Source organism: Rosa chinensis, chromosome 5 (genome assembly GCF_002994745.2).
Source record: "Rosa chinensis cultivar Old Blush chromosome 5, RchiOBHm-V2, whole genome shotgun sequence".
NCBI classification, from domain to species: Eukaryota; Viridiplantae; Streptophyta; class Magnoliopsida; order Rosales; family Rosaceae; genus Rosa; species Rosa chinensis.
In genome coordinates, this window is record NC_037092.1 from 58193872 (window position 1) to 58211929 (window position 18058).

Genomic DNA, 18058 nt, shown 5'->3' on the forward strand with positions numbered 1-18058 from the left:
TCTTTATGTTCTTAACCCAAATTTGAATTTATTACTATTTCTTTGTCTTTTTTATGCCTCTTCATCGTTAATTCATTATTCAATTCACAAAATCATTGCATTTAACTTCATCAAAATCTCTACAATATTCTTTGTGAACACTGAAAGTAAAAATTTAAAACACGAAGAAAAAAAAAATCAATCTCTTCTTCATTGATCATAGTTGTAAATTTACTAATCTTTTTACATAGATTGAAATAGAGACCATTGAAGTTCTTGATCAAAAAAAAAAAAAACATTGAAATTGAAAGAAAAAATTTTAAAAATGGGAGTAAATTAGATTATGATTTTATTAGGAAACTTTAATAAATTTTAAATTTTTTTATGAGTATAAATTAAATGATAGATTTTTATTAAAAATATTTATTTTCTAATTGGATATGTCATATAAGGATATTCTTGAAAAGAGAAATGGGTTAAATAAGTAAATTTAATAATTGAAATTAAAATGTAGGGTGTAATGAGCAAGTATGGTGAACAAAGAAAATGGTAGGGTGGCAATAGCCGCACCCAAAATAAATCAGTTTTTGATTTACAAAACCAACATATTCCTATACACTCTCAAACTAAATTACAAAATTTTATCTGGAAACTGAATCTGCCCCAAAATTAGGTAAAAAATTTGGTTGGCAAATGATTGCAAAAATACTAAAAACTAAAGATCAAATTTATTCTAGCAATATTATTGATCGCAAATGCCCCTTCTGAATCATGGATCATCTCTTCATTCATTGTCCCTTTAGTAGACAAGTTTGGAACTTATTTTCACCCAATTTACAACCTATTAACCAGCATGACTCCTATATTATATTACTTGGCTGAACACAAACCATAATTCAAGATCTCAAGATAAAAGAACTGTTTTGGAACCAATTTTACTTCTGAATTATAACTTGGTTTGTAAGGAATAACTTAATTTTTAAAAATATTAAGGATTCTCTAGCAAAAATGATTTTACTTATGCTTCAATATTCCATAATTATAAGCAAGAACATAAACCTTCCAATACCAGGAAGAAAAAATCTCAAAAACTTATTAGATGAATTCTACCTTTTGAAAAATATATCAAAATGAACTTTGATGCCTACCGGACTCCCTTCTTTTAATAAATGGGTTACACATTGATTTCATGTGAGCGAACTGACATGCAAATGACCTGCATTTTAATCGTACGGGTTCCGAGTCATGTTATTGGATCATGTTAGAATCAATAGCCCTAGTTTTAAATGATCATTAAGCTGCATCTAGCTTAATTTTCAGAGATCATTGATAACACCTAACCCACTACCCAGGAGTGAGGATGTATTTTCTTTATAGTATTTTAAGGCACCCTGGCACACTAACTTCAGAACAGGTACATGATCAAATAGATAATTGCCCATGCCAGTGCATATATATCAACCAATTATAGCGTTATGAGTTGCAATTCGACCAAAAACTTTAATGTTCTAAGTGCTGGCCAAAAGTGAATCCAGGATACAATGTGATCATAATCTTTCCTTAGAACTTGGTCTGAACAAAAACTCACAGAACCAACGATTTAATCTTTGTGTAAGAATTCGTACATATGGTTCAAAATGCGGAATGATCGAGTTTTTTGTATAACAATTTAACCTGCAAGGTTAATGTGTCGATAAAAATTTATAAGCATAAAATTCTCGTGCTTGTCATGAACACAGCAACTTAACCAATCATATGATTTTCAGCAAAAATAATAGACATTGTACATGACAAAACTTAATTACTCATGTAAGAACCATCACATAAACAAGACATCGTTTCAAGATCTCTAGAAGCATATGACCTGCTTTGATATCACATGTAAAACTGAATAAATGAGCTTAAGTCATACACTTACAAGAGATACATAACATATATATATATATAGACACACACACACACATATCTTATCCAGAGCGAGGCATCGCTTTGAAATTTCAGAGCGAGGTTAGGGTTTAGGGTCACTTTTCGGTCGCATATCCACATCTCAACCGTTCAGTTTCTAGGTACTAATGTATAGATCATCTCTGCAAAATTTCAACTAAATTGATGATCGTTAAGGCAATGATACCTACCTTAAAGCTAGTACGGTTCAGGTTGGATAGATTCAGTTCGTCCATTGGTTTAAGAGAGTTAGATACCTTAAAGACCATCAATTTCGTTAAAATTTTGCAGAGATGATCTATACATTAGTACCTAAAAACTGAACGGTTGAGATGTGGATATGCGACCGAAAAGTGACCCTAAACCCTAACCTCGCTCTGAAATTTCAAAGCGGCCTCGCTCTGGATAAGATCTGTATATATATATATATCCTATCTAGAGCGGAGCTTCGCTTTGAAAATTAACGTGTGAAGTTCAAGTTTTGGGTCACTTTTCGGTCGCATATTCACATCTCGACCGTTCAGTTTTTAGGTACTGGTGTATAGATCGTCTCTGCAAATTTTCAGTCAAAATGATGATCATAAAGACATTGATAATTGCCTTAAAGCTAGTACGGTTCAGGTTGACAGATTCAGTCCGTCCATTGGTTTAAGCAAGTTAGATACCCTAACGATCATTAATTTGGCTGAAAATTTGTAAAGATGATCTATACACTAGTACCTAAAAATTGAACGGTCAAGATGTGGATATGTGACCGAAAAGTGACCCAAAACTTGAACTTCACACGTTAATTAAGCAAGTTAGATACCCTAACGATCATTAATTTGGCTGAAAATTTGTAAAGATGATCTATACACTAGTACCTAAAAATTGAATGGTCAAGATGTGGATATGTGACCGAAAAGTGACCCAAAACTCGAACTTCACACGTTAATTTCAAAGTGGAGCTCTGCACTGGATAAAATCTGTATATATATATATATATATATATATATATATATATAAGGGTTCGAAAGAGGACGTCCGTGAAATTATAAAACTGCAGACGAACGGCTCTTAGCTGTTGATTGGCATAAATGAAAAGGAATGGCTCAGATCGTTGCTTCCAATAACAATCACGGGTCAAATAGCTCTATGCCTTCAACGCGACTCCTCAGTCTCACTCTCTCAACGACAAAACCAAAGTTCTCATCTCGACTTCTCCGACCAAAATCCAGTTCTCCAACCCAACTCCTAGTCTCCACCATTGACGCTTGAAACTGGCCTCAGATTGCATGATTGTCACGACACAAACTTTCTTCTTTTCCTTTCTCGATGCCTGATATAAGTCCCCGCCGAACCTCGTCATCTCCTAATTAATCCTCCTCACTACTGTCGTCTGGGTTGGACGATGACGTGGTCACCGGAGTTTATCATAGATGAAGACCCCGATGAAGGTCCCCAAGTCGCCGTATAAGGTAAAGCTTTGAGTTTGAAAATTTGAGATTTTTCGGATTTTGCATCTGATTTGGTCCTTTTCAGGGTTATGGATTAAGTTGATTTCAGGTTGGGTATTAGCTTATGTTTTTTCAGGTTTTGGATTTGCAAGATGATTTCAGGTTGGGTATTAGCTTTATTAGTTTCGACATTGTTGAGAAATTGTTGTTGTGATTGGTGATTTAGCTTATGAATTTTGCGGTGTAATACCGGTGCCTGAGTGATCAAGTCACATCTCACAAGACAATTTTCTTCTCTTGCATTTGTTTAGAAATAGAGCTCAAGATGGATCGAGGATTGACAGGCTTATGATAATTACCGGTGCCTGACTCAGATACAGTTTTCAGTTTATAGTAGTTGGTCTAGAATTTATATCTGAGAAAGTAAACATTAATCTTAGATAATTAAGAGTAGAATGATATCAAGGGGTTATGAATGGTGTTGTACATAGATTAATGAATGTAAGTTTATGCAATGAATCATCATTCGTGTTAACCCTTCTTTGACTATCGAGTCTTGAAAAGGCAAAGGTAAGGACAGAGGAAAAATTATTCTTTCTTTTTTGTAGATACTTTGACAGGACCCGCCCCTGATTTCACCCTGAAATCTGAAGTGGCCCTGCGGAGCCCACCTTAGAAGAAATTTTACCCAAAATTTGGCTGAACTTCCCCTAAAAATGGACTACCCAAAACCTGTAGAAAGACATTTTACACTTCTAAATCATCCATCCTTGTTCTCCTGGAACCACCATGCTCCCCAAATCTCAACATCTCCCATTTCACATTACACAAATCTCAACTTAATAACATTAATCACACAAGTTCTCAGAGCAATTCTAACAACAAAAGTAAACAAGGAAAACATGGATAAAAATGAATACACGAAAGCGGTGCTAACTATGCCTCAACTCCATGTATGCCCGACCTCAACCAATCAAGCCTGCAAACTGGGCATTTGAAACCGAAGGGCCCAAGGGAAAAGTATTGAAAAACACATTAGAATGAGTGGACAAAATAAATAATTCAGATAATATAAATGAAGCAAACTTGAATACTTTCCCACTTATTTAAATTTATAAAACCTCGATGCATGCAACGTTTATAAAACATATTTCTTTAAACTCTGAAATCTTGTGAAAACATACCAGCCCCGCTGGTTAAGAGAAATCGAACTAGCCCCGCTAGTCAAGTAACAACAGAGTATGGGGAAGAAGTCATCACCATACGAGTAAGGGAGCCTCCCAGGCTCGGGTGGGAGTGTCCCACTCTCTTGAGCATCTCATGCTCTGCTCAACTCACCCACAAACACAGAGTAAGCAGGGAGGATTACTAATAGGCTAGCTAACAATAAAATAATACGACCCAGGTATGGTGGATTAAAATCATACGAAAATTGAAAAACCAATAAAGCTTCCCCAAGTCTCACAAGAAAAATAATATATATCATTGACGTGGCCCCGCACGCCAAAATATTCTCGAATTCATAAACCAATATGTGAGATTAAAGTAATCCATGAATCCCAACAAAAATCCCATTTTCGAAGATCTTTTGGGAAACTCAAAATCGACGAATAAAATATATAATGTTAAATTATGGAAATCACTTCAGAAAATAATTCATCGAAACTCATATAAATCATAATTTCAAATAATAATCAAATATTGGATATAAACATCAAAAACTCAATATCCAAAAATATTATCACGAATCCATTTCCCAAATCATAATTAATCTCCGAAAAATCAATTCATATTCCCGAAAACAATTCATAAGTCCAAACCCAAGTATATTAAATTCAATTCCGAAATTCATATGGAAAAACAATGCAAAAGTAGAGTCCAAAGCCAAATATTATGCTTAATAAATAAAAAGATAAATAATTAAATAGATCAATTATCATTTCGGGAAAAAAAATTTGCATGCATCATTATTTAAAACAAAAGTCCACTCACAGTACTATATAGGCGACCACGCATACGGGTTTCTTCGTCGAGCAGTAACTCGGTATAGCGCCCTGTACACAATTATATTCCGTGAATAACAATTCGGTAATTAAATACTATTCCTAAAATCAATCCTCTTAAGTCAACATCTCTATTTCCTTTTCCGATCCAACCCAAACTTTACCACCAACACCATTCCATTAATTTACATGTTCTAGGGCAGATTCGAGAGAAATCTGACGGTCGGATTCTCGTAAATCGATAATCGAAATCCTAAATCTTTGGAAATTAGAAATCGATTCAAAACTTCTCCGATCTTCACCAAATTCACATATATAAGCTCTAGATCAAATATAGGATTTAACTAGCTAAAAACCGAAGCCAAAAACATGCCCTACACACCTCCATGCGCCATCCACAGTGGCGGCGCGTGAGGCCCATGTGCCATTGGCTACCACCTATGATGGCCACCGAATTTTGGCACCAACAACTACTCAACAATCCCAACACTTTTATCAACTACAACAAATTCCAATTTTACCTTGTAGAGCTCGAAATTGGCCGGTGAAAATTTTCCAGAAATTTTCAAACCCTAGGATCGGGTTTTCCTTCAATTCGCTCTCCACACCGCGAATTGAAGCTAGAAGCTTTAGGGGAAATGATCCATGGCTCGAGGCGCTTCTACTATACCTGGTTTTGTGGCCGGAGATGGCCGGAATTGGGAGAAGTGGCCGGAAAACATGAACTGCTACATTGATCTGATTTGGCTTCAATTTGCAGTTTTCCGACCAAATCGCCGTGAACCACCACTATAGGCGTGTGCGGGAGGAAGAGGCGGTCCTAGAATGACCGGTGGCATGCCGTCAGGTGGTCGGAATCAGAAGATATGCCGTAAAAACCAAGAAAAATGAAACCGGGGGGGTGGGGAGAGAGAGAGAGAGAGTTACCGAGTGGGTAGGTTTCTGGAAATGGAAACTTACCACAGTAACTTTCCATTTATATAGAAACTTACCATGAACAGTAACTTTGCTAATTTCATCCATAACTTTCACATACGAACTCCGATTTTTACGTACCACATATGCACAGACTCAGTTTAACGTCCCCTACAACTTTCATGCAGAACATTTTCTCAAATTTTGACCCGAAAAAAAAAGTCAGCATTTAGGGCCACTAAAAGTATCGAAACAAAGTAAAAAGTGAAAGTAATTGCTGTTTACCGTCCAAATGACTAGTAAACCGGTAAATTGAGATACGGGACATAACATACTTATTCCTTGATGCTTGGGACAAGAAATTATTTACTAATTACTAGTGGTTACAAACTTACAATTGCTTACTTCTAAATCCTTTTCTCACTGGCGTTCCTCTTTTTTTAATTTTTCTGTTTACTTTGTTTAGGTTTTGGATGCACCGGCCTTGCAAGACGATTTCTGCTAATGCTGGTGGATTGGTTGCTGCATAATGTATTGGCTGTGGGGTAGGAAAACTGTGTTTATTTGTGGAATCAATGTATAGAAAGCTTTATGAAATCAATGTATAGAAAGTGTGAATGTAATGTGCATTTCCTCATAACACAGAGCTTTGCTCTTGCTATTCTGGAGAAAGTTCATTTTGTTGTACTTTATAGTATTATAGAATGAATGATGTCCATGTATGTTGTATATTGTATCAGATTCAGAAAGGTTCAGCTTTGCTTTGAGAGCATTTTGTTTATTGGTTGTGGTTGTTGTCTACTTTGGCAATAGACATTTATTGGAAACAAAGTTGTTTACTTTGGCAACAGATTTATTGGAACCATTTTGAATCTAAATTTGCATATAGCTCCAGAATTGAACTTTTGATCCCATAGTTCCTCATTCATTTTCTGGAATCATTACATATCAAGTCATGACAGAAAAAAACTAAAACACTAAAACACTCGTGTAACATTTCGAGGATGGGCGCAAAGTCTAGATTGGGTGATCAATGCAATGCAACTTATAGTAGAAGCAGCACCACGTATTTCTCTATAAGATTCAACTTCATTAGGAAATGCCTAGTCAAGTTCTTCCAGTTGATGCTCTCGTAAACTCTGAACAAAACATTACAGCAAGTTGAATCAGGTAACTTGACAAACTGAAGTGGGATATAAAAAATGATTAAATGGGTTCAAAACTAAAATGTAAACTCGGCATTTGCTTTGAAGGTATCAGTTTTGCCTTTAGTGATCTCATTTTTGGCATTGCAGCTATTTATGAGATCCCTTGTAAGTAAATCAGGATTCTTTCCATAGTCGACTATCAACCTATGCAAACTTGACATATCTTTTGTGGTCAAAATGGGCCATAAAACAGAAATTTAGTCGCAGGAAAAATGTAAAATTACAGAAGAAGACTCACTTAATAACCTCCATAGGAATCTGGAAATTGCATTTGTCTGACAAGTTAGCCATATTGTCCAGCTCCATGGCAAGAGCATTTCTGAGAGGTCAATTCCAATATGAGAAAATCTCCGATAAACAATCATATATACTGGGAAAGATTCTTTGGCTCTCGTCATAAGTACATGATGACATTCTTGGCCTCTGACAAAAAGGTATCATTATGAGTAACCTCATGATAATCATTTGTCCCAGATTTGGGACCGGCCAAACTCAAAATAGCCCCCATTCAATATCTGCAAAGAATTAGTAAGCCTATGAAACTCATGCCTTTTTGTCAGCCCCTAACTTGGACCAAAGAAACAAACAAACAAAAAAAAGAGAGAGAAAAGAGAAAAAAAAATATTGGATATCTTTTGACCTCATGATATTTTACTGCAAAAAGATACAAACTTCTTTTCATCAATGGAAAACTAAACTACAGAAAAAGCCACAAGACTGTGAGTCAACTTATCAATTCACAGTAATTAACATATGCAAGAAGAAACTTTTGAGAATATGGCTTCAAAATATACTCAAAGGCAACGCTCCTAGTTTTGACCAACTTGAGCTAAATTATGCTAATTTTTTCATAGTAGTATGCTAATATACATATATATAAGTTCCAGAATCTTGAAGACTATGAACAAGACTCTGCCATATAATCTTCAAATGAATTCTATGTCTTCCAAAACATTAATCAACCTATAATCCATATAGAAGCTAAATCAGTAAAGCATTAGCGGTAGTTGACTGATGCAAAATCCGAAAAATCCCAAATCTTCAAACTCAGAAAACTCAAAGCTTACCTTACAGTTCACCTGTTGATGAACAACCATCCTCATCCATACTAGTGGAACTTGACTCCCCATCTTTGTTAATAGCAGGTCTACATAAAGTAAGCAAAAATAAAGTTGGGGTATATATCGATCTATAAAATTGTTGATATAAACAATAATTTCAAACACAGTTAACTATAAATTTGTGACGACCTAAAATTTTTAAACAAGTTTAATTTTATTGTGCTAAACTATTTGTTTAAATATTGTTTGGTTGTTTACATGATTGTATTGGATGGTTGTGTACATGATTATATGCATTTATGTCCTCTGTTTCTGTTTGTTTGGTATGGCTGAATAGTGAATACACTTACATATTCAAAGTATTTGTGCATCAATAAGACATGAAGTATAAGGGTGGTGATGGTAATGTGAATATGCTATTGGAATGAGTATGTTGGTTTATCTTTTACGTAGTTGAGTCTATAACCTCAGCAGGTACCAGATCCCAGGTATGCCCACTTGTGAATGTGCACTTAGTATAGGATATTGAAAGGGTAATTCGGGACTGGCGAAAGGGGAATAGACAAGATGACTAGCAAAAGAGGGTTAGGGGATTGATTTTGGGTGGGAGTTAGTTCACATTGTTGAATACTCTGAGTCACCTTCGTGGTAAAATACATGGTATGGGACATGTAGGTTCAGTTTATTTTACAATGTGGATTATCGGGAATAGATAATAGTTGCATCCATTCATTATTGCTATTCTAATTATGATTTTCAAAGAGGTTTATTTCTCCTACTGGGCAATGGTTGCTCACCCCTTTTTATCATTTTGCAGGTGATGAATAAATAAGTTTGAAGTTATTTTATTGCAAGGGTGTTTTTAATAATGTAATATACATGTGTGTTATTGTTAATCATGCTTGGATTCCTAGACAAGAACTTGGAATATAGTTGACCTTTTGTTGTAAATGTTGGTGTAAACCCCTCTTGTAATAAAGGTTGTGTTTCAATTTCGGAAACTTGTCTATTATCGTTCTTTTCCAATTATTCGTATTTCAATTTTGGAAATTTATTTCCATGATTGGAATATAAGTCGCATCTTAAAAAAAAAAAATAAAAAAAAAAAATTTGGATGTGACAAGTTGGTATCAGAGCAATAGGTTTAATTAGTATCCTTTAGGATTGTTGACATTGGATAGAAATTTGTATTCTCTTTATTCCTTTTGTTTTTAGAGACTGTAAACTGATTCCTTTATGTTGTGTTATAGGATGGATAGAGTCTACTCATCCGATAGCCTTGGACCCTTTGAAGCCACCAGAAATGAGGTTCGACCGTTAAATCCCGACACCTATGAACTACAATTGGATTTTCGTGCCGAAAGACTCGTGAGACAACTGATTAGAAAGACCATATTTTTCAGATCTACATACTCTTACCAATTGCAGCGGAATATGGTCAAGTATAACCTTAGGAGCCAACTTCGCACTGTCAACCTTGCGATAGCTGCTACTGCTAATGACTATTACTATAATATGTTAAGGGACCAAGTAGTAGCTCTATGGCATCTTGGAAGTTCACCTGAAAATCCTATGATAATACCACCATCATCATCAGAGTCTAATATGAGTGAGAGTAGTAATGATAATAATGATAGTACTGATGATGGGAGTAGTTCGATGGGGGATTATCTTGAGGCTATTCTAGTTGTTAGCTCCCCAGAACCTTATGAGGAAGAGGAAGTTTAAAATGCTATGCTGAGTGATTATGTTCTATGGTGTAGAATAAATAACCATGGGTGTGTTTATTAGCTTTTGTATAAAGGTGTGCTACTTTTGTTTAAAGTTTTGTAAAATATAGTCTGTAGATATGTGTTTTTACTTTCAAAACTTTGTAAAGTTTTCATGTAATATATGTTATGTTTATCCTTCTCTCTCTTATGTGTTTAATCTTTGTCTCATACTTGAAAGTTTTGTTTACTACATGTTAGATTAATTAAATTTTATAAACGCATAATGAAAATTATATGATTGTTTTGTTTTAAACCAAAAGAATGGCAGAAGAACAACATAAGGGTGAGGTTAGTAGTAACATGGAAGTCATAGCTGCTATTCAAGATATGGCAAGTGCAATAAGGGAAAATCGCAATGGTAATCATCAAGAAGGTAATGAAGAACGAGTTATGAGAATACAAGGTGAATTTCGTAAGGCCCGACCTCCTATATTCAAGGGTACCTTAGATCCCATGATAGCTGAAGAATGGTTGAGACAAATGAAGAGAACCTTGAATAATAAAAAAGTGCCGGAAGATTTGAAAGTAATTATTTCATGTACTTACTTGGAAGGTGCAGCTTATCACTGGTGGGAATCAGTTCTTGCTACTCCAGACACTGAAATTACAACCTGGGATGCATTTGAAGTTATTTTTCTTGAGAAATATTTCCCAGACACAGTAAAGCAAGCCAAGGCAAAAGAGTTTATGTTTCTATCTAAAGGGGAAATGACAGTAGCTGAATACCAAGGTAGATTTGAGGAACTTATGCGGTTTGCTCCAGGTATTATTCCCAATGAGGCTACTAAAGCAAAGAAATTTGAGGAAGGACTTAATCCTGAGATTAGGGAGAAAGTATCGATTCTAAAGTTATTGAAATATTCAGAAGTGGTAGACCGAGCACTTATTGCTGAACGTAGTATTCAAGAAACAAAAAGGGTTTGGAATTCTGGGAGTACTAGTGGACAGTTCAAACGTCAGAATTTTGGACCTTCCAGAAATAATTTCCAGAGATCATACAAATCTTTTGGGACATCTCCATATACAAAATTCTGTTACTACTGCAGAGGACCGGGACATCTTCAGAGGGATTGTCCACTCATACAATCAAACCAAGTTCCATATGCACAATTTCGTCCAAATCAGCAACCTCAGTTTCGTGCTCCACAACTCCAGTTTCGTCCTCAGCAGCAGCAGGGTTATGCACCACAACAACAGTATCGGGCACCTTTTCAACCACAACAGAATTGGCAGAGACCAAATGTTCCTCAACAGATACAACGATCAGGAAATCTTATTAGGCCTAGAGCACCCATTGGCGCACGACGTCCAACACAGGGTCGACTGTATGCTCTGAATGACATGGAGGAACAAAATGGATCTCAAGTGGTAGAAGGTACATTTCTAATATCTAATACGGCAGCTAGAATATTATTTGATCCTGGTTCAACACATTCTTTTATATCATCATCCTTTGCATCTATACTTGAATTGAAACCTGAGATTATGAAGACTTCATTAATTATTGGGTCTCCTTTGAGTAAGGGTGTAAGAGTTAATAGAGTGTGTAGGCTATGCGTGATAGAAATATCAAATCATAAATTCTACTTTGATTTGATAATGCTGGAAATGTCAGAGCACGATATCATCTTGGGTATGGATTGGCTTAGTCGTTATGATGCTATCATGGACTGTGCTAAAAAGAAGATAACTATCAGTACTCCGGAAGGTGAAACTTTTAGTTTTTACGGGGATAAGAGCACTTATAAATCAGAAGTATCATTTGACATCAAGTGCAATTATTTGAATTTAATTGCCCATATTGTGGCCGAAGAGGAGAATAAAATGAAGTTAGAAACGATTCCTGTGGTAAAGGAATTTACTGATGTGTTTCCGGAAGATTTATTCGGATTGCCTCCTGTGCGTGAGATAGAATTCGTAATTGAAGTATATCCGGGTACATCACCTATTTCGATATCCCCTTACCGTATGGCACCAGCAGAATTGAAAGAACTCAAGGCACAAATTCAGGAATTAGAAGGCAAAGGTTATATTCGTCCTAGTACTTCACCGTGGGGAGCACCAGCCATTTTTGTGAAAAAGAAAGATGGATCTCTTCGGATGTGTGTCGATTATCGTCAATTGAATAGAGTAACTGTGAAGAATAAATATCCAATACCAAGAATTGACGATTTGTTTGATCAGTTAAGGGGTTCTTGTTTCTTTTCGAAAATTGATCTCCGTTCTGGTTATCATCAACTCCTAGTCAAACCTGAAGATGTGCCGAAAACAGCTTTTAGGACTCGATACGGACATTATGAATTTTTGGTTATGCCTTTTGGATTGACAAATGCCCCAGCAGCATTTATGGACTTAATGAACCGTGTTTTTCGACCCTACTTGGATCAGTTTGTAATTGTCTTCATTGATGACATCCTTATTTACTCAAAATCACAGGATGATCATGAGAGACACTTGTCCATTACGTTACAGACCTTGAGAGAACATCAGCTATTTGCTAAGTTTAGCAAATGTGAATTTTGGTTGACTGAAATAAAATTTTTGGGACATGTGATCTCTAACGAAGGCATTGCAGTTGATTCTTCCAAGGTAGAAGCAGTATTAAATTGGAGTCAGCCAAAGAATATTTCAGAAATTCGAAGTTTTCTTGGATTGGCTGGTTATTATCGAAGATTTATAAAAGATTTTTCTCGATTAGCCACACCCTTGACCAGGTTAACCCGAAAAGAAGTCAAATTTATCTGGAGTAGAGAATGTGAAAATTCATTCCAAGAATTGAAGACACGCTTAACTACTGCTCCGGTGTTGATTATTCCTGAGCGAGGAGAAGGTTACGTGGTGTACACAGATGCTTCTTTACGTGGATTAGGATGTGTGTTAATGCAATCAGATAGAGTGGTCGCATATGCCTCTCGACAATTGAAAACACATGAAAGAAATTATCCAACGCATGATTTAGAATTAGCTGCAATTGTTCATGCTCTTAAGACTTGGAGACATTACTTATATGGTGAGCGATTTGAGCTATATTCTGATCATAAAAGTTTGAAATATATATTTACTCAAAAGGAGCTTAACATGAGGCAACGACGTTGGATGGAATTTTTAGAAGACTATGATTTCGGATTGCATTACCATCCTGGAAAGGCAAATACAGTTGCAGATGCTTTAAGTAGAAAATCAGAAAGGTTTGTGGCAAGCTTACATGTTCAGAAATGGAAGATGATGGAGTCTCTTTGTGAATATGATCTACATGTTGATATACACAACAATATGGCTCGTATTTGTAACTTAGCCACGCGACCAATTTTGATGGAAAAGGTTATTGAGAAACAACAGGAGGATACTCTATCCAAATCAATTCAAGACAGATTGATGTCTGGAAATCAACTTGAGGGTTGGATCTTCGATCAGAGTAATGGTTTGAGATATTTTGGAAGGTTATATGTACCTGAGATTCCAGAGCTTAGAAATGAAATTTTACGTGAAGCACATTACTCATCATACACTATTCACCCTGGAAGTACAAAAATGTACTATGATCTGCGTCGTCAATTTTGGTGGGATGGAATGAAGAAAGATATTGCACTATGTGTAGCAAGATGTCTTACTTGCCAACAAGTCAAAGCGGAGCATAAAAAGCCAGCAGGAAAACTTCAACCGTTGCCAATAGCTGAATGGAAATGGGATTATATTACCATGGATTTTGTAACTGGTTTACCACGTTCACCTCGAGGTAAAGATGCAATATGGGTTATTGTGGATCGTTTAACTAAATCAGCTCATTTTTTACCAGTGAAAACTACAGATTCTGCAGAAACACTTGGCAAGTTATATGTTCAAGAGGTGGTTAGATTACATGGAATTCCTCTCTCAATTGTATCAGACAGAGATTCCAAGTTCACTTCTAAATTTTGGGAAAGTTTACAAAAATCTCTCGGTACAAAGTTAAATTTTAGTACTGCCTTTCATCCCCAAACTGATGGTCAGTCAGAAAGAACAATTCAAATTTTGGAAGATATGTTGAGAGCATGTGTTTTGGATTTCCATGGAAGTTGGGAAGATTATTTGTCATTAGCAGAGTTTGCATATAACAATAGTTTCCAATCTAGCATCGGAATGGCACCATATGAAGCTCTATATGGTAGACCTTGCAGATCACCATTATGCTGGACAGAAGTAGGTGAGACTACCATAGTTGGACCTGATTTTATACAGGAGACTACTGAAAAAATAAAGATAATCAAGCAACGACTGCTAACAGCACAAAGTCGACAAAAAAGTTATGCCGATCAAAGGACACGTCCACTAAAATTTAATGTGGGAGATCATGTGTTTCTGAAAGTATCACCTCGAAAAGGAATTCAAAGGTTTGGAAAAACTGGGAAATTAGCTCCAAGATTTATTGGTCCTTTTGAGATCCTAGAACGGAAAGGTGAAGTAGCATACAAGTTAGCTCTACCACCACAGCTTTCGGGTATCCATGATGTTTTTCATGTGTCACTGCTTCGAAAATATGAACCAGACCCGACACATATTTTAGATTGGACAGATCTTGATGTGGACGAACAATTATCTTTCGAGGATAGACCAATCCAAATATTAGATCGGAAAGAAAAGGTACTGCGAACAAAGAATATTCCGATAGTCAAAGTTCTTTGGCAACATGCAAATGTGGAAGAAGCTACGTGGGAATTGGAAACAGAAATGCAGAAAAAGTATCCAGAGTTATTTACGGATTGTGGTATGTTCTAAATTTCGAGGACGAAATTTCTTAAAGAAGGGGAGAGTGTGACGACCTAAAATTTTTAAACAAGTTTAATTTTATTGTGCTAAACTATTTGTTTAAATATTGTTTATATATATATATATATATATATATATATATATATAGGATAGAGTTGAATTTTATTTATTTGGGTTTAAGTAATTAGAGTTTAGCCCAAAAGATTTGGCCCAAAACTCAAACCCAAGTAGCTTAACAGCTGATAGAATAAAACTCCACGACAAAACCAAATCAAACAACGCCTAAACTCAAAACATTGTCCCGTCTCTTCATCGTCTTCCTCACCCCCATATTCTCCTCCATCTGATACACCAGCCACCGCCTTAGGAAAGTACAAAGGACATAGCCGCCGCCATGGGTAAGTAGGAGGTGTCAACAGCCTTGGAAATCAAGTTTCAGATTGGTGATTCCCCAAAGCTATGAAGCTAGAGCTGGAACCCTAGAATCAGGAGCTGGAACTCTAGAAATCTGGAGGTGGCAAGTCTAGTACCTATATGGGTAAGATTTCAATTAGAATATCTATCTTGCTTTCTACGTTTTCACCTCCTTTCCAAACACTATAAATAGGTTAAACCATCTATGCTTTCCATACAGTTCCTTGAGTTGCTAGATACATAGATAAACAAGGGAGAGAGAGAAAAAGAGGGTTTTGGTATCTTAGAAGTGGAGGAGTAAAAAGTCAGGTGTGATTCTTTTAATTTTTGATTTGATGAGTTCTTTGTGGTTCTGATGGTTAATGCAATTTGGAAATTGAGTTATGTTCGTAGGTTATTATAAGACTTGGGGATTCTTGATGATAGAAGAAGTTACAATAGAGATGAAGTTCAGTTAGGAATAAAGTTGTTGTTACTGGAACAACTAGAACTAATTATTTTCTCATCTTCTATTTGATTTCACTAGTTTTCTGGAAAATAGTTTATATCTTTTGTCATTGAATTGATCTAAATTAGAATTTGAAATCACTTTGTATTTGGTTTGTTGTTTCCTTTAGTCATTAGAATTTTTGGAAGACATAGCTTAATAGAATCTGATTTGAGAAGAGTCAAGAACCAAGTAGGAAACATATGCAGTTTTAAAGTTGAATTTAGAAAGCCTTCACTCATCCTTTAAAGCCTTGTTGAAAGTGTGATTTCTTTTATTTAACACTTTAGAAAGTCTATTTTCAGTATTGAAAGTTTTACACAAATTGGAGTTGTGGAAAGTACATTAAAACTGAAGAGGTTAGCACACAGTAGCAGTTTCTGCAGAAAAACGTGGGACTGTAGCTGAACTTTAAAAATTCATAACTAATTCTAGGAAAATTTTTTTCAGGTGATTCAAATTCCGAAAGTTTCTTTAGGATGTCAGCTACAAATCGTTAGAAGACCATGGAAGCATATTTTAAACAGATTTGTACAGTTTTTAACATTAAGGTGACTGGGTCAGAAAACTGCAGTATTTCAGTTTGTCAAGTAAAAACCTGTTTTGGTCAAAATAACTCACTGCTAAGATTTTCATAGTATGTTAGCTGAGTTTTGCTTTAATTCTTTATGTGTGGAACTAATAAATTCTATTCTTGCAATAGGAACTTGTTTTCATCCGGATACTTAACGTGAAAATCAATCGAGGTAGGGGAAAAACTTGGGGAGCCTCTATGTTTGCATTGGATGGTTGTTTACATGATTGTATTGGATGGTTGTGTACATGATTATATGCATTTATGTCCTCTGTTTCTGTTTGTTTGGTATGGCTGAATAGTGAATACACTTACATATTCAAAGTATTTGTGCATCAATAAGACATGAAGTATAAGGGTGGTGATGGTAATGTGAATATGCTATTGGAATGAGTATGTTGGTTTATCTTTTACGTAGTTGAGTCTATAACCTCAGCAGGTACCAGATCCCAGGTATGCCCACTTGTGAATGTGCACTTAGTATAGGATATTGAAAGGGTAATTCGGGACTGGCGAAAGGGGAATAGACAAGATGACTAGCAAAAGAGGGTTAGGGGGATTGATTTTGGGTGGGAGTTAGTTCACATTGTTGAATACTCTGAGTCACCTTCGTGGTAAAATACATGGTATGGGACATGTAGGTTCAGTTTATTTTACAATGTGGATTATCGGGAATAGATAATAGTTGCATCCATTCATTATTGCTATTCTAATTATGATTTTCAAAGAGGTTTATTTCTCCTACTGGGCAATGGTTGCTCACCCCTTTTTATCATTTTGCAGGTGATGAATAAATAAGTTTGAAGTTATTTTATTGCAAGGGTGTTTTTAATAATGTAATATACATGTGTGTTATTGTTAATCATGCTTGGATTCCTAGACAAGAACTTGGAATATAGTTGACCTTTTGTTGTAAATGTTGGTGTAAACCCCTCTTGTAATAAAGGTTGTGTTTCAATTTCGGAAACTTGTCTATTATCGTTCTTTTCCAATTATTCGTATTTCAATTTTGGAAATTTATTTCCATGATTGGAATATAAGTCGCATCTTAAAAAAAAAAAAAAAAAAAAAAATTTTGGATGTGACAAAATTCTTACTTTCCATGAAGTGTTGGACAATTTCTTTTGTCATCTGACTGACCAAATAGTCCACATCCATGGTATTGCCTACCTTGACTCTCCTTAACCTTAACCTTCCTCTTCTCTTTTCCTTTTTTCAACCTTCTCCCACACCCTTTGGCCCTCACTTGATTTGGTTCATTAAAAATATGCTGAATAGCATCAATCTTAGTCTCCAAAACTACTGCACTTTGTCCACTTTCATTACCAATCAATGTTTTAAGATTCTCCAAGAAAGCATCCAAGCATTCCATAAAGAGCTTACTAGCCTCATCACTCACCATTGCCTTATCAATTGCATCTGTAGCATGCTGGAATAGTTTGGTCCTCCTTGCAAGTAAAGATTTGTTATCTTTTACCTTCATTCCATCAGAATCTAACACAAGACTCTGTCTTGCAGC

At 35.7% G+C, this 18058-nt stretch overlaps 1 long non-coding RNA gene across 1 annotated transcript; it reads left to right on the plus strand.

Annotated features, from left to right (window-relative positions):
- The first annotated feature begins 15351 nt into the window (after positions 1-15351).
- Positions 15352-17500, plus strand: LOC112167298. Its single transcript, XR_005799248.1, has 2 exons — positions 15352-15602; positions 17323-17500. It is a non-coding gene; the product is annotated as an uncharacterized LOC112167298 (long non-coding RNA).
- The last annotated feature ends 558 nt before the right edge of the window (positions 17501-18058 follow it).